The 18,870-nt window shown below is 35.0% G+C and overlaps 1 pseudogene; it reads left to right on the forward strand.

Moving 5' to 3' along the window:
* Positions 1-5,153: 5,153 nt before the first annotated feature.
* Positions 5,154-13,555, forward strand: LOC148583421 (pentatricopeptide repeat-containing protein At2g28050-like; annotated as a pseudogene).
* The last annotated feature ends 5,315 nt before the right edge of the window (positions 13,556-18,870 follow it).

Consider the following 18,870-nt stretch of genomic DNA (forward strand, 5'->3'; position numbering starts at 1 on the left):
GTAATGGGGGACCAGCGGCTGTGCAACAAATTAAAATAATAAAAAATGATTTTGAGAAAAAAAAAAAGAAGACCAGGCGTGCTTGACTGGTTGGCCTTCAGGTGCTGCTTGTCGAATTGTTTGACTGTTTCTAAGTTCTAAGTCTAATCCAATTTCCGAAAGGTCATTTCAAAAAACAATTTCAGAGAGGCAAGTCTGGAAGGGCGACTGGGCAGACGCGCGAAGCTTGTGCTTGTTTGAGTTGTTTCTAAATTTCTAACAGCCTCAATTTTTGTTAGGTATGTAATTATATAAGTATGTAATTAAGTTTTTAGATTTAGATTTAAATTGTTTTAATATTTATATTGTTATTCAGGATTCAACCTATTCTTGATATTTGATAATAACTTCAACGAAAATTTAAGGTATTGAAGTAGATTTAGTAAATTTGTCCAGAGATTCTTACTTAAGAAAAAAAAAAAGTGCGATTATGGTCCTAGTGATATTGACCAAATTTGAAGAGCATATCTACAAATAAGAGTTTGTATTTTTAATATTTAATTTTTTTTTTATTCATAAAAAAATGCCCCCATTGGGGAACATCCTGGATCCGCCACTGTGTCTAACTTTGCACCTCCATCCCAATTCATAACAAAAAGCCCAGAAGCATGAATCTTGTTCCCACTAGTAAAATGAACTTAGCATCAACAAATTATGTAATTATTGCCATTCATCACTGGTTTTATATACAATATATATAACGTAATTACTAGAGATTCAATTGCTTAAAGCTTTAAAATATAATAGAATGAAATTATTAGTAACAAAATTTTCATGCATATATATATATATATATATGAATATTTTGAATTTAGTGAAAGATATAATGAAATAATTACTGAGATATATATATGAATATTTTCCTATTTTGTCATCCTTGCCATGGTGCCCTTCAGAATCATTGGAGGTGAGTTGGAACCGAGATTGAAATCCCAGCTTCGGCGCCCATTCTTGAATTGAAGGAGAGGATTGATGAGCTTTTGGCATTTGAATTTAGTGAAAGATATAATGAAATAATTACTGAGATATAAAATTTAATCTTTATTTTGACCAAGTTATCTACCAACAATACTACAAAGCTCATCCTCCGCATAAGTCACAATGAAACATTGAATAAACCAGCTTTGCAGCCAAAACTTTCTTTTTTTTTTTAAAAAAAAAGGGGAAGGTAGGAGTGAAATATCCGTCCCACAGGGATAGTTCAATCGATTGTGAACTACACCTTATGAAGTAGAGGTCACTAATTCGAATCCCTTCCTCTTTCCCGAACATGTAAAAAAATTGGTAAAGTCCACTTAACCCCCTCAAACTACCACTCTAATGACAATCTACCCCACAAACTATCAATTACGACAATTTACCCCTCAAACTACTAAAACAATGACAATGTATCCCCCAATGCTAAGAAAATGATGAAATTATCCCTATAGAATTTTTAATAAGACAAAAATACCCTTAAAAATTGAAAAAAAAAATTAAATTTTAGTATTTTTGTTTTTATTTTAGTAAGGGTAATTTTGTCATTTTTTAACAATTTGGAGTACATTGTTATTGTTTTGATAGTTTGATGGGTAAATTGTCGCAATTGATAGTTTGAGGAGTAGATTGTCATTGAAGTGATAGTTTAAGGAGTTAAGTGGACTTTACCCTTAAAAAAAAAAAAAAAAAAAAAAAAAAAAAAGTGAAATATCCAATCCCAAAAATTAAGGAAAAAAAAACGTGGATTCGGGCACTGTGCTGAAGTCTATTCACAAGTCAATTTAAGAAAATGTATTAGATTCATAGAAAGATGATCGGTGGCTAAGATAATGCCACATCATGAAACAAAAGAATTTCACCAATTTTTCTTTGAGGAATGATAGAAACCCAACTTTTTTGTCCAATAAAAGTCCAACTATTTCATTTTTTTTTTTAAAAAAAAAAACCAAAAAAAAAAAATGGAAAAAATGTCTGAAGCAACCCTATCTATTTTTTGTCTTTATTTTATTTGGTATTTTTTAAAAAATGAAAAATGGTATTTTTTTCATAATAATGTCATTTTTTTTATAAAGAAAATGTCATTATTATGAAAAAAAAAATATCATTTTTCATTTTTTTAAAAAAAATACTAAATACAAGAAAGGAAAAAAATAAATAGAGTTGCTTCAGACATTTTTTCCATTTTTTATTTATTTATTTTTTTTTTTTAAAAAAATAAGGTAAAAGTTAGATTTTTATTATGCAGAAAAGTTGGGCCTTTAGCATTTGCCTTTTTCCTTTTCTTCTTCAGTTACTTCCCTCTCTCTCCTCCAATATGGTTGCCACTTGCCAGCTCCACCTTCTGTATGTTCTGTGACTCACGGTCATAGAAAACCACAATTATGGCTCTCTATAATATATAATGATTCTGAAATTAGTTAACTAGTAATTAACTTAAAGTGTTACTCATTTATCCCTTAATTTAATTAGCTGAAAGTATTACCTATAACAATAAATATCAGCATAAATTACAGCGAAAAGTGAACTATTAATCTGAACTAAAAAGCTATTACCTTGGTAGAGTCTCTTACTCAATTACAAACCAGAGTCTTTAAAGGAAATACATAATCATCTAAAATAACAACCATGCTCACAAGACAACAACTATACACAGATAACACCTAGCTAGTTAGGCCCCTGGCTGCCTCACATGTTGTGGTGAGAAATGAAGAGGAAAATTGGAAAGAATCAACACCAAAATCCGGTCTAACGAAGGACATTAAAAAATAAATAAATAAATGAGAAAAAGGTCATTTCAAAGAGCCGAGAGGCATGCATGCATGGCACATACAGTTTGATGGATGTGACAAATTGGAAGCTGATACTTTGATATAAGAGACGAGTTGCATAAATTTAAATTTTGGACATGCAAGTGAGTAATTAGTAGTCGTTTGAGTACCAAGTGTAATTAGTAGAGGATTCTCCCAATGAGATAGGAGTATTGATTAAGTCATCTCTCTTAAAATCAAAGCATATTGAGATGAGTAACATTTTTTTTAATAAATAATTGGGTTTAAGGGGACCAAGGCCCGAAGGAGGGAAGAAAATACTCAAACTAATGACATTCGATTCATATTTCATGATGTGTGGCTCGGACCGATTGAACTCGCCTTTAGGGTTAAATGAGTTGTACGTGACTTAATTCATCATTATATGCTTCTTTAAATATATAAATCTTAAAATATTAATTAAACGATTAAATATATCATTTTTATCTAATAATTTTTTAGGGCTATTTGTGATTTAACATATATCGGACAGAAATCTTTTTGGCCATATTGAAAATTTGATTTTTACATGCAAAAATCACTTGGACATTGTGCTCCAGCAGTGCATGCCATTTTTCCATCCCAATTCATAACAAAAAGCTCGGAAACAAGAATCTTGTTCCCATTAGTAAAATGCAGTAAGAGTGAACCAATCACGTAATTCTTACAACTTTTTCATCTTCCAGGATTGGTTTATATACATAACCCCATTGGTTAAAGCTCTGTCATCCCTGCCTGCAATGGTGCTCTTCAGAATCACTGGAGGAGTGCTGAAACCCGAGATTGAAATGCCACCTTCTGCAACCATTCTTGAGTTGAAGGAAAAGATTCATGAGCTTTTGAACGTAGAAGTTGGCCGGCAGACCCTCATGTTTGGCCACATACTCATGGAAAATGATCGCATCATCGATTCTTATTTCTTCCCACAATTTATAATGCTTAGTTTAACTGTCACACCTCTTCTTGGACAGCCAAAAGTAAACATTTCACTGAAATCCTTCGGCAAGGTAGAAAACATTAGGATAAGAGAAACACAAAAGGTGGTGGAATTGAGAGAGAAAATTTCGAGGCACTGGGGCATTCCAATTAAAAAGATAACTCTTTTCCGCCTTTCCGAAGAAATGGATGATAATCTTCTGCTGTCTGCGTATTATATTAGTCAGGATTCTGAGGTGGAGGTCAAGATCCAAGTTGACCCTCGTTGATATTTGTTTAAGTACTACCTTATATTATAGGAAGAATAAGTTAAATTATGACAAGTATTTTGTTCATGCATGGGCAATATGATGTGATACGTATTTGAATTTAGTAAAATATATAATGAAATTAATAATTACTGAGATATAAAACTAAATCTCTATTTTGACCAAGTTATCTACAAAACTCATCCTATTTTCTAAATTCCTTGCATAAGTTGCAACGAAACACTGATTTTGCAGCCAAAAACTTTTTCTTTTTGATTTTGTTAGAGGATAAGATCATCAAGATATAAGAGTAAAATTTTAGCCTCTGAGACTTTAACCTGTGAATGTAAAGCATAGGTTGAACCATGTAGTTCTTTGTATTTATTTTCTTTAAGTACTTCTGTTATGTTTTTTAATTTCTTCTCACTAAGGAGCCAAAAAGAAACAGAAGAAAAAAAAATCACTGGTGGAGGTCATAGAGGGGGTCATTCAGTGAGCTTTGGAGAGCTCCAAGAATTCAAGTACCTATGGCTCGCTCACAAACTCTTGGAAGGAAATTTTCCCTTTGCAATCACCAATTGTTCATCGTCCTTCACCTGCCTGGTGAGAGTGATTCATTTGATAGCATGGTTTTGGCAACACTCAAGGGTTTACTAAAGTTTCAATCTTACTCTTAAGTTTGATCTCGGCTTCAATGCTCTACACATAAGCTTAATTATATGTCAAGGCATAGTATAATAAGATAATATAGATTAACCCTAAATCGATCAATTTAGTTAAACAATATAGAACCATTAATTCCAACATGCTAATTTTGTATTGAATTCATATTAAGATCGCAAATCGTGTAAAACATTGTTCGTCATTTTATCACAGTTAAGTTTGAATTGTATCGAGACATGAATATAAGACTATATAGGTGAACCCTAATGTAGTTTATTTGATTAAACGTGCCAAATTTCTCAATCTTAACTTACTAATTTTATATTGGACCCAAGGTTGGATTTACAGCTAAGTGGCCAAAAAAATTATTATATGAACCTAGAAATACCCGTCAAAACCCTGAAGGCAAATTACCTTAATTGACAAAGGAAAGAGCTCACTTCACTCAAAAGCTAAGGCTTCTTCAATCCTGTCACAGAAAATGTCCACCCAAAAGCTTTCCAAAACCTTAAAAAAAAAAAAAAAAAAAACTCCCTTCAAAAGTCGTTTCGCTATCAAACCATGAAATCGCTGAAAAGATATCTGAAACCCTTATCAGCTCAGGCCTTAAACCCCTCCAAACTGCACCATCCCTACTCTCCAGTCTCAACTCCCACGTAACTCACCTTGTTCTCTCAAACCCACATGTCCAACCCCGTTCTTGCTTGAGTTTCTTCAACTTTCTTCGAAGAAATGAATCTTTCACTTCACAAAAACCTGATCTTCGAGCCCATGTAACCCTCATTTCTAGGTTATATGGGGCGCGGATGTTTGCAAAAATGAAGAATATATTGAATTGTGTTGTGACCGACGATAATCTCCAATGCCCGGTTTCGATTATTGTTTCGTTGATTGCGGATGGGTGTAATGAGCCTAAATTTGTTGATAAATTGTGTGATATGCTAATGAGAGTTTACGTGGATAATAGAATGTTTGAAGAGGCTGTAGGGGTTTTTGATTATATGGAGAAGAATGGGTTTAAGATCGAGGAGAGGTCATGCTGTATCGCCCCGGCTTTACCCAGTAAGCCGTAAGTGGAATTATCTAAATTCTCACGTGACACTACTGCATGTAGGCAGCCTTTTTTTTTTTTTTTTTTTCTTCATCAGAGTTTTTCCTGAAAGCATTAATGTACCAATGCATCTAATTTAAACTTCACATTATATCTACATCCACAACTAATATCTCAGTTTCCCCAAAAACTGCTACAAACAGCATGTTACATAACTTACAAGGTCATTAACAACACACTGTATATCACAAGATGTCATAAGTGACATACTGAAATACAAACATCAAACATTACTAGTATTTCTACAACTGACTTTGAGTAAGCCAGCATTTCCAAAAAGACTGGGGCAACCTATCAGTCCTATGCACAGTAGTGTGGATAGGACTCAGTATAATTTTAAAGGTAGAAGGGTCAGTCCACGACTCAACAAGTTCAAGCAAATTGACCATTTATAATGAGAGCCCTTTTTTGTTTGAAAAATCTATCTCCTCACCAGTATTTACTAGACAGCCATATATGCAAGGTTTTCACAAATGTGTTTTAATAAATGTATGGCTAAATAGTAAACTTAGGTGATAGACATTTGGATACATAGTAATTAAATAGAATAATATTTCGTTGTATTTTCTTACTACATAATTAACTTCACATTTCATAATATAAAGCGGTAAAACATTTCATAACATACTGAGTAAAACATCAGTTAAAATCAGCATAATTTAATCATATAGCATTGCATAGCATAACATATCATCATGACAATAAGTGAATTTATACTCCCACTTATCCTCAGGAGTTCGCTAAGTGTTACCACACTTAACCGCAATGTTGCTAATAATTTATCCTTCTCATAGCTTTGAGGTATTGAGCGTGTAACCCTACTCAACCGCTAGGCTGTTAGGTAACTTTGTTTCCCCTTCCTAACATCGGGGTGTCAGGCGCATAATCCCCCCTTCACCACTGGGCTTTACATCCATTCATGCATAGCATCATATTTTTCATAGTATTATAATTTTTGCAAATCACGTTTTCCTTCCAAAACTCAATTTCTTTTCATAAATCATTTCCTTTGAAAATACATTTTCATGTAAAACATTTCAAAATATATTTATACATGTGATTAATAGGGCTCAACAAAACATATAGAACATGCTTTTGTAAAATAATGCAAGGTCAGTAAGTTTGAACTTGCCGGTTCGAGCTTAATTTCCCTAAATGTAGCCTTCCTTGTTAGTACCCTTTCTGCATTAATATTTGTTTATTACATTAGCATGTATTTATTTTATTTTCTAAACCTCGTATTAAATCCTAGGATCCTTAAAATACCTACATTATTTTCATGCTTAGTCCTTATTCTAAAAATTTGGGCAGCATAACAACATGTTTATAATGTCTTGTATCAATTTGGCATCATAATGACATATCCAAATATCTTAATACTATTTGGGCATCATAACAACCATATAACATTTATTTATTTATTTCATACGGGCATTACTATGGCATTAGTAGAACATTTAATAAAAATTCTTAAGAGTACTTGGGTATTACAACAACGCTATTGTAAAATACCTAATAAAATTTAGGTAGCACAACGATGCATTTGTAATATTTAAAAATGATGATTGAATATAATATCATTCCTTGAGATATTCAATCATACTTTTCCGAGCAATTTAGACATTATAACGATGTAAATTAAATTCTAATAACTATAATTGACATAAACTAAGGATAAAACAAGTATACCTAGCAATCCTACTTTGAAAAAGCTCCAAGCCTATATTCTATGTCACTCTCTTTTTCTTTTTTTTTTCTCTCTTTTTCTTTTTCTTTCTTTCATTGTGCGAGAGGGAGAGGGTTATTTTTTTTTTCTGAAGAATTCCTGTTCTGCCGTGGCCTATTTATAGTTTTTATAGGCGATATTTTAGGACATGGAGGGAAATAATCCTAAAGTTTAAGATAGTAAGACAAAACCTTAAACTGCAGGTTTTTTTTTTTTTTAGGCGCCGTAATTCCCATATATTAAGAGTCATTTTTCTCTTGTGGGCGCCGAAATTTTAAGCTTGCAAGTGGGTTGCATCTTTGTAGGCATAGAAATAGGAGATTTTGAGAGGATTCACGTAGCTTTTCTTCTCTTTTGTTTTTTTTTTTTTTTTTTTTTTCTATTTTATTTTATTAATTTATATATATATATATATATATCTTTATTTAACCTTTTATCATGTATATCTTTTTATTTTGTAAATCACTGTACATAGTTCTACCTACAAACACAACTTTAATAAAATCTTAAATGTTAAATCATTTAGCCCAAACCAATTACTTCAAACTAAGAAAGTATAATTTAGATATCAAATATATTTTCTAGATACATTTGATTAAATCTAAATCTAATATTTATACTAAAGTATTATTATGTCAATAAATTTCTTGGGTGTCACATCCTCCCCTCCTTATTGAAATTTCGTTCTCGAAATTTAGAATTCACACACACACACAACCATTTTGTGGTGTAGGTGGCCCCCAGTTACCCCAGTCATCCCAATTCCCTCTAGGTGGATCCCAAGCACCCATGTTATCCGGTAGAATTCCTAAAGGGTCAAGTGGCAAATTAGGACGGTCATCCAAGGCCATAAATTGTATAGTTAGTTCCGAAAAGGTATCCCAATTGATTGGACTAGCTACTGGACTCACGTCTTCAGTGACTTCCTTGCCTTTTGAGTCCATCTGTATCAAAGTATTCAGAAAATGGTTATATATATATATATATATATATGCCGTACTATTTATCATAACCATACCAATATAGCAAGCATTGAAGGTAAAATAAAATACTGCGGAGGGTTTTGTTTTAAACCTTTAAACAGATGTGGGTATCTATTTCTCGTCTCTTGCTCCAGTTCTCATGAAGCTTCTTCTACGTCATGATTTCGCCATAGTACTTTTATAAGCGGAATTGTCTTGGTCTTTAGTTGTTGCTCTTTGCGATCCATGATTTGAATCGGCACTTCTTCATATGACAAATTCCCTTGAATCCGTGGAGGTTTAAAGTTGATAACATGCGAAGGATCATGCACGTACTTTCATAGCGTAGATACATGGAACACATCATGTATTCCAGCTAACTCTGGTGGTAATGCAACTCTATGTGCCACCGGTCCAACTACCTCTTTCACCTCAAAAGGTCTATATATCTCGGGCTCAGTTTACCCTTCTTACTAAACTGAATTACACCTTTCATTAGCGAAACCTTAAGAAATACTTGGTTACCAACTTCAAACTCCAACTTGTGTCGATGTTGGTCAACATAGCTCTTCTGTCGACTTTGAGCCATTAACATTCTTTTTCGAATGAGTGTAATCTTGTCCTTGGTGTCTTGTACTATTTTTGGTCCTAATAGCTGCTTTTCGCCAACTTCATCCCAATATAAGGGTGATCTACATTTGCGTCCGTATAATGCCTCATACAATGCCGTCCCAATAGTTGCTTGAAAACTGTTGTTATAGGCAAACTCTACTAAAGGTAGGAATCGAATCCAATTACCTTTAAAATTGAGTATGCATAACCTTAGCATATCTTCAAGGATTTGAATGGTCCTTTCTGATTAACCATCAGTTTGCGGATGGTATGCTGTACTAAAATTCAATTTCATTCCCATTGCCTCTTACAATCTTCCCCAAAATTTTGAAGTAAACTGAGGATCTCGGTCAAATACTATCGAAACAGGCACACCATGCAACCTAACGATCTCCCGTACGTATAATTTTGCCATCTTTTGCATAAAATCATTAATTTTGTAGGGAAAAAAATGAGCACTCTTAGTAAGTCTATCCACTATTACCCAAATAGCATCTTGCCTGCTTGGTACCCTTGGTAAATCAACTACAAAATCCATTGCTACTTGATCCCACTTCCATTCAAGAATGATGAGAGGTTGTAATGGTCCTGCTGGTCATTGATGTTCAACTTTTACTTGTTGACATGTTGGACAGCGTGCTACGTACTCTGCGATATCACGTTTCATACCGGACCACCAATACATCTTTTTCAGGTCTTGGTACATCCTAGTACTTCCTAGGTGTACCGTATACTGAGTTTTATGTGCTTCTTCCAAGATTTCTTTTCTCAGCTTATTATCCTTTGGCAACACCAATCTGGAATCATTTGTTCTTAAAAGATCATCAGAGGCAAAGTTAAAGCCAGGAGCTTTTCCTTGACTAGCTTTTTTCCAAAGCTCTTTTAATTCTGGATGTTTTTCTTAAGCTACCTTGAACCAATCTGTTAGCATTGGTTGGATAGTAAGTGTTGCAATGCTCATCCCTTTAGTTGTTGACCTTGTGTCAAATTGAATCATCCCCAATTGATGAGCAAGCTGATCCAGGGTTGGCATAGAGTTTGATGCTTCACCCCGTGATTTCCTACTTAATGCGTCTGCAACAACATTTGTCCTACCTAGGTGATACAGGATACAACAATCATAATCCTTCATTAACTCTATCAAACTTCTTTGCTTCATATTCAGATCTTTCTGACTGAATATATATTTAAGACTTTTATGATTAGTATATACCTCACACTTTGATCCATAAAAGATAGTGCCTCCATATCTTTAAGGCAAAAACTACCACTGCTAATTCTAAATCATGAGTAGGGTAGTTCCTCGCGTGATTCTTTAACTGTCTTGAGGCATAATCTATCACTTTACCTTGTTGCATAAGCACTCACCCCAATCCTTTATGAGAAACGTCACTAAAAATCACAAATCCTTCTTCATCTGACGGAAGAGTGAGAACTGGTGCAGTTACCAATCTCCTCTTTAGTTCTTGAAAGCTTGCCTCACACTCGTCACTCCAGACATAGCGAGTGTTCTTTGTCAATGTAGTCAGAGGTCCTGAGAGTGCGGAGAACCCTTCTACAAATCTCCGATAATAGCCAGCAAATCCCAAAAAACTGCGAATTTCACGGACATTTGTTGGCCTTTCCCATTTGACCACAGCTTCTATCTTATTTGGATCTACTTCAATCCCATCTCCAGAGATTACATATCCAAAAAATGAGACCTTCAACCAAAATTCACATCTCTTGAGTTTGGCAAACAACTTCTCCTTTCTTAGAATATCCAACACTTTCTTTAAGTGGTCCGCATGTTCATGATGGTTAGTTGAGTAAACTAGTATATCATCAGTGAACACTACTACAAACCGATCAAGGTACTTATGGAACACTTTGTTCATTAAGTCTATGAACACAGAAGGTGCATTGGTTAATCCAAAAGGCATAACCATAAATTCATAATGGCCATACCTCGTTCTAATAGCGGTTTTCTGCACATCGTCCTCCCATACCTTAAGTTGATGATACTCAGACCGAAGATCAATTTTTGAGAAAACCAAAGCTTCCTTTAATTGATCAAACAAATCATCGATCCTGGGTAGAGGGTACTTATTCCTAATAGTCACCCGATCTAATTCTTGATAATCTATGCATAGCCTCATCGACCCATCCTTTTTCTTTACAGACAACACCGGTGCTCCCCAGGGTGACACACTTGGATAGATAAACCTCTGTCCTCCTCCAACTGTTCCTTTAATTCTTTTAACTCCACCAGTGCCATACAAAATGGTGCTTTGTGAATTGGTTGAGTCCCTGGCACTAAATCGATAGTGAACTCAATTTCCCGATTAGGTGGTAGTCTTAAATAAACCTTTGTAAAAACATTAGGATAATTACAAACCACTGGAATATTCTCCAACTTCAATTCACTCTCTGGCTTAGCCGTTACATAAGCCAAATACGCATAATCACCTTCTCTGACACTCCTTCTTGGTTGCACTGCATAGAGAAGTGTCAGGGTGGCTCGCACTCGAGATCCGCAATACTTGAACTCCTCAACGCCAGGTGGCCGGAAGGTAATTTCTTCCCTTCGACAGTCAATGCTAGCATGGTGCTTTGACAACGAGTCCATCCCCAAAATAACGTCATAGCCTAGCATTTTAAATACTACTAAGTTTGCTAGGAGAATTCCTCCAATGCTAATAGGACAATTTTCTACTACCTTGCTACATGTTAGGGAGTCTCCTATAGGTGTTGCTACCATTATGTTCTGCCTTAGGGGTTCAAGACAGATATCACACAGTTTTGCATATGTGGCAGAAACAAATGAATGTGTCGCACTCAAATCAAATAGTGTGCATGCAATGCTACCAAATAGAGGAATGGTATCTGTCACCACATCGACATCTTCTGCTTCCGTATCAGCTTTGTTTGGGGTGAGTGTACCACCCTAGCTTGTGTAGGCGTTTGTGGATTGCAGCCTCCTTGTGGTTTGGATCCTCCAGAGCCAGCCATAGTGCAGTCTCTGACAAAATGATCCGTTCGACCACATCGGAAACATGTCCCCGTTCCCGATCTGCATTCTCCGGCATGTATCTTCCCACATTTTGGATATGTCAGCCTCTGTCCTCCCTGGTTTACTGGACCCTTCCTTCCTGCCTTCTATCTTGAGCCACTGCCAATTGCAAGTTTCTTTGTAGGATGTGTGGTATAAGGAATGAATCGTTTCCTTTTTTTCCTGGCAGCTTCATAATCCTGGTGTCCCTTTTCTGCGATAGCAACAACATTCATTAGCTTAGTGAAGTTTTTGATCTCCAAGCAAGCGACCCTGTCCCTAATTCGTGGGTGCAAGCCTTCTTGGAATCTTTCAGTCCTTGACTCCTCATCAGAAACCAAGTTCAGAGCAAACCTTGCCAATTCCATGAATTTGGCAGCATATAGCTCTACAGTCAGGTTACCCTGAACTAGATTCTGGAATTCCTTGGTATGGAGTTGCTGTTGGGCTCTAGGAAAGAATCTACCATTAAATTCTTTCCTAAAGTTTAAGATAGTAAGACAAACACTTAAACTGCATTTTTTTTTTTTTTAGGTGCCGTAATTCCCATATATTAACTGCCGTTTTTCTCTTGTGGGCCCCGAGATTTTAAGCTTACAAGTGGGTTGCATCTTTGTAGGCATAGAAATAGGTTGTAGAAGATTTTGAGAGGATTCACGTAGCTTTTCTTCTCTTCTCTTTTTTATTCATTTATTTATTATTTATAAAGATATATAGATATTATCTTTATTTAACCTTTTTATCATTTATATCTTTTTATTCTGTAAATCAATGCACATAGTTCTACCTATAAACACAACTTTAATAAAATCTTAAATGTTAAATCATTTAGCCCAAACCAATCACTTCAAACTAAGAATGTATAATTTAGACATCAAATATATTTTCTAGATATATTTGATTAAATCTAAATCTAATATTTATACCAAAGTATTATTTTGTCAATAAATTCCCTGGGTGTCAGACATGCTTTGTGCCTTCACTTGCTTTCAAGATGTGTGATCGGGTGGAGTCATGTTTCAGGTTCTTTCGTCGAATGGTTGAGTTAGGCATTGAGATTACGGTTTATTCGATGACTAGTGTGATTGATTGGTTGTTTAAGGGATAAGAGGTTGAAAGAGGTAGAGAATTGATGAGGGAAATGGTTGATAGAGGGATTAAACCAAATGTGATTACTTACAATACATTTGTAAATGCATATGTTGAAAGAAAGGATTTTGTGGGTGTTAATGAGACTTTGAGCTTGATGGAGAAGGATCAAGTGGCATACAATGTGGCAACTTACACAATATTGATGGAATGCTATGCGAGCTCTAACAAGATAGAAGAGCCCGAGAGATTCTTCAAGTAAATAAATAATAAGGGGATTGAAGCATATGTTCATGTTTATACTTCAATTATCAGCAGGAATTGTAGATTAGGTAATATGAGAAGAGCATAACAGCATCTCAATCAAACACGTGTAACTAGTTTGTTAGAGTATTTTACTAGTTAGTTAAAGTGGTTTATTCAGTTAGTTAGTTTACGAGTTAGTTCAATTAGTTTACTTGTAACTGTTTTTGATACTCTATTTTTATAGTAGATAATAGAGCGCACGCGCGCAGGCGCGCGCGCACACACACACACACATATATTGTAATTGTGATTTATTTGAGGTTAATGAGAATGATTCAGAACTTCTTCCATATTTCATCTTCTTCATCTTGATTTTGATATGGTATCAGAGCCATAACAATTTTCATTGTTGTTTTGAAATTCTTTGAATTTTCTTCTTCTTCTATCAATCATGCCGAATCCTTTTTCTGAATCATGTTCATTGAATTCCGCTGAAACTCTGTTGAAGATGATCTGTTTTATCTCCATCATGGGGATAATCCAGGAGCAATCTTGGTTCAAACTCCTCTGACATGTGATAACTATCAAACATGGAGTAGGTCGATAGAGATGGCATTAACTGTGAAGAACAAGTTTGAAAAGGTGGATGGCTCATCGTCCATGCCTCACATTACCTCAGCAAATTACAAAGCTTTAAAGAAATGCAACAATATGGTCAAGAGTTGGATCACAAAAACTGTCACACAGGATATTGCTGTGAGTATCCTTTATATCAACAAAGCTAAAGATGTCTGGAAGGATCTGAAGGTTAGATTCTCCCAAGGTAATGGTCCAAGAATTTTTCAACTTTAAAAGACCATTTATGTTCTTGCACAGAACAATAATTCGGTAAGCTTTTATTACAGTCAATTCAAGGGAATTTGGGATGAGCTTTCCAATTATAGACCAGTACCTCACTCTTCTTATGAGAAGTGTACTTGTGGATCGATGAAAAATGTTGCTGATTTTCATCTCCAAGAATACATATACCATTTTTTAATCGATTTAAATGAGTCTTTTTCTAATATTCGTGGTCAAATCTTACTGATGGAGCCCCTGCCTCCATTCAACAAGGTCTTCTCAATGATTCTTTAGGATGAAAGGTAGAGACAGATTTCTTCTCCTGGAGCTTTCAATGGATTTTATTCTGGAAATCAATTCAATGACAATGCTGCATTGATGTCAAAACCCCATGTTCCTTTCAACAGAAACAATTTCAGGCAGAATCCAAGTGTTTGCAAGGTCAAACCTACATGTAGCCAATGTGGTATGGTTGGTCATAGCATTGAGAAGTGTTACAAACTCCATGGATTTCCTCATGGCTTCAAGTTCACAAGAAACAAGTCCACTGATGGTTTTAGACCACCTGCCAATCCATCTGCAAATCAAGTTCAAGTAGATGATAATCCTTTGAATCCACCTTTTCCCTTCAATTACCTAATCCACATGTTATGTTTGCCATATTACTAGGTAATTTTCAATTACCTAATCCACATGTCTCACTCTTTTTGAATTCATCTCATTCTGCTTTTTCTTCATGTCATGAGACTTTTTTGTCAAAGGTCTCTTAAGTTTCCACACTCAATACATGGATTATTGATACTGAAGCCACTAATCATATGATTAGTTCAATGTCTCTATATACTACAATCACAGCAACTATATCTACACAAGTTATACTCCCAAATGGACAATTTGCCAATATCACTCACACAGGCACTGTTAAGATTTCTGAACATTTAACTCTCACTGATGTATTGTGTGTTCCATCTTTTTCCTTCAACCTACTATCTGCAAGCAAGTTAATCAAATCATTTAACTTTTGTTTTGTTCTTCTTTCTAACTTCTGCTTTATACAAAATCTGGTGAAATGGGAGACGATTGGTGTGGGTGAGGAAAAAGATGGACTTTACTACTTGCTGCATCAACCAAAACCCAACCTCTTGCCTTCATCACAAATACCACAATCTATTACTTTACCTCATTTTTCTGCTTTAATCAAAGATGTTTCAACTGATAAATGGCATTATAGGCTAGGTCATTTATCAGATTCTAGACTAAAAATGTTGCAAAGTTCAATTCCAAATCTCTCTTGTAATTCCAATCCATGTACTATTTGCCCTCTAGCAAAACATAAACGTGTTCCTTTTTCTGTTAGTTCATTTACATCAAATAAATTTTTTTAATTGATTCACTGTGACATATGGGGACCTTTCTCTGCAAATTCCAAAAATGGATGTCATTATTTCTAAACCATAGTAGATGATTTTAGTAGAAATATCCGGGATTCATCTAATGCAATCAAAAGCTCAAACCCGTACCTATATTCAGTCATTTTTCCATCTCATTGAGAATCAATTCAATTGCAAAATCAAAATATTAAGATCTGATAATGGTCCTGAGTTCAACATGGCAGAATTTTATTCTAATAAAGGGGTTATACATCAACTTAGTTGTGTAAAATCACCTCAACAAAATGCTAAGATTGAATGAAAGCACCAACATCTTCTTAATGTAGCTAGATCTCTTAAGTTTCAAGCTAATCTGCCTATTTCTTTTTGGACTGAATGTGTCACAACTTCTGCATACCTCATTAACCGAATTCCCACTCCTATTTTGTCAAACAGATCTCCTTTTGAAATTCTATTCTCTAAACCTCCCTTGTATTCACATTTAAGAGTTTTTGGATGCCTTTGTTATGCTTCCACTTTATCTTGAAACAGAAACAAACTTGACCCTAGAGCTAAACCTTTTTTGTTCATAGGATACCCCACTAGATACAAATGATACAAACTGTTAGACTTTTTCACTCAATCGGTTTTCATTTCTAGAGATGTTATATTCCATGAATCTGTTTTTCCTTACATACATGGTCTTACTAATACCACATCTAATGGAATTTTCAATTCTGCTATTCCTCACATTTCAAACAATCCTGTTTTGCCCTCATTCATACATAATACATCATCTAATGATAATCAGATTCATTCCTTACCAAATCCATCCCTTGATACATCTTTTCCTGACCAACCTAATTATGAACAATCAAACACTTTAAACATTGAACCAGAATCTGCTTCTTCCTCTTCCAGAATCTATTCCCATCAATGATTCAATACCTAAACATACAAACCTTAGAAAATCTTATAGGATCAAACAACAGCCTGGTTATTTGCAGCAGTATCATTGTCGACTTGTTTCTCATTCTCAGCAATTTGATATCATTAAATCAGATTCAGGTATTCCCTATTCTCTTTCGTCTATTTTGAATTTTGACCATTTGTCACATTCTCATAAAGCCTTCAGTTTGTCTCTTGTTTCTCAAGTTGAACCAAAGTTCTTTCGCCAAGCTGTAAAGGTACTTGCATGGAGAGATGCTATGCAGGCAGAATTGAAAGCATTAGAAGTTAATAATACTTGGATTTTAACTTCTCTACCTCCTGGAAAGAAGGCCATTGGGTGTAAATGGGTTTACAAGATTAAGCTCAAGTCTGAAGGAAGTGCAGAAAGGTACAAAATTCATTTGGTGGCCAAAGAGTACACTCAATATGAGGGTTTGGATTACCATGAGATCTTGATGAAGAGGTGTACATGGATGTTCTACCTGGATTTGCCATCAAGGGGGAGTCTTAGGTGTGTAAATTGACAAAGTCATTGTATGGCTTGAAGCAAGCATCTCGACAGTGGTTCTCAAAATTTTTCACCACTTTGATTGATCAAGGTTTTATCCAATCAAAATCTGACTAATAGCATTTTCACTAGAATTGAATGGAGTGTTTTCATTGCCTTGTTAGTGTATGTTGATGATGTTATTCTAGCAAGCAATGACTCTGCTCTCAATTTATCATTTCACTAAATCAACAGTTCAAATTGAAAGATTTGGGGACATTGAAGTATTTTCTTGGTTTAGAGGTAGCAAGATTAGCCAAAGGCATTTCCTTGTCTCAAAGGAAGTATGCATTGGAGATATTGGAAGATTCAGGCTTACTTGCTACTAAACCTTCGAAATTTCCCACGGAGCAAAACATAAAATTGTCTAAGGATGATGGTAGTCTTTTGGAGGATCCAACCATTTATAGGCGTCTTATTGGCAGACTAATCTACCTTACCATAACAAGACCTGACTTGGCATATGTTGTTCAGAATCTTAGTCAGTTTACGGATCAACCAAGACAACCACATTTAGAAGCTGCTCATAGAGTTTTAAGGTATCTAAAGAATTCCCCTGGTCAAGGAATTTTCTTCCCATCTTCCTCAGATTTTTAAGTCAAAGCTTTTTGTGATGCTGAATGGGCAGGATGCTCAGATACTAGGAGGTCCATTATTGGTTTCTGTGTTTTTCTTGGAGATGCTCTAATTTCATGGAAGTCAAAGAAACAACAAACTATTTCTCGATCTTCTGCTGAATCAGAATACCGCTCTATGGCTTCTACATGCTGTGACTTGCTTGCTTTGCGTAAGACTTGCAGATTGTTCACCCTTAACCAGCATTCTTGTTTTGTTACAGCAAAGCTGCAATTCATATAGCAGCAAACCCTGTGTACCATGAGAGGACCAAACATATTGAAATTGACTGTCCCCTAGTTCGTGAGAAAATCCAACTTGATCTTATTCATATACTTCATGTTCCTACTCTTTCACAACTAGCTGATATTTTAACCAAACCACTTGGGTCTACACATTTCCATGAACTCTTATCCAAGATGAATATTCTAGACATATATTCATCTTGAGGGGGAGTAACAGCAACTCAATCAAACACGTGTAAATAGTTTGTTAGAGTAGTTTACTAGTTAGTTAAAGTGGTTTATTCAGTTAGTTAGTTCAATTAGTTTACTTATAAATGTTTTTTATACTCATTTTTTTATAATAGAGAACAAAGCGAGCACACACACACACACATATATATATATATATATATAATGGATGGTTATTGCAAAAGAGGGATGATAGATGAAGCTCTAAGGCTTCAGGTTGTCATGAAAAAGAAAGGACTTGACACTGATGTGTTTACTTACAACATAATTGCTAATGGGTTGTGTAAATTATATCAGCATGAAAAAGCAAAAAGAATGTTATTCACAATGGTAGAAAGGGGTGTGGCTCCGAACACGGTGATGTTGACTACCTTGATTGAAATTTATTGCAAGGAATGAAACTTTGAGGAAGGAAAGAGGGTGTTCGGTGAGATGGAGAAGGGAGAGAAACCAAATACAGTTACATACAATGCTTTAATTTGTAAGTATAACAAGACAAGAAAGATGAAAGAAGCTTATAGGCTAAAAGATGAGATGGAAGACAAAGGGATAGTGTCAGATACATATACATACACATCTCTTTTGAGCATCCTTCATTAACATCAGGCCTTAGCAGAGACTAGAA

This window comes from Corylus avellana, chromosome 10 (assembly GCF_965113065.1).
Source record: "Corylus avellana chromosome 10, dhCorAvel1.hap1.2, whole genome shotgun sequence".
Taxonomy (NCBI): domain Eukaryota; kingdom Viridiplantae; phylum Streptophyta; class Magnoliopsida; order Fagales; family Betulaceae; genus Corylus; species Corylus avellana.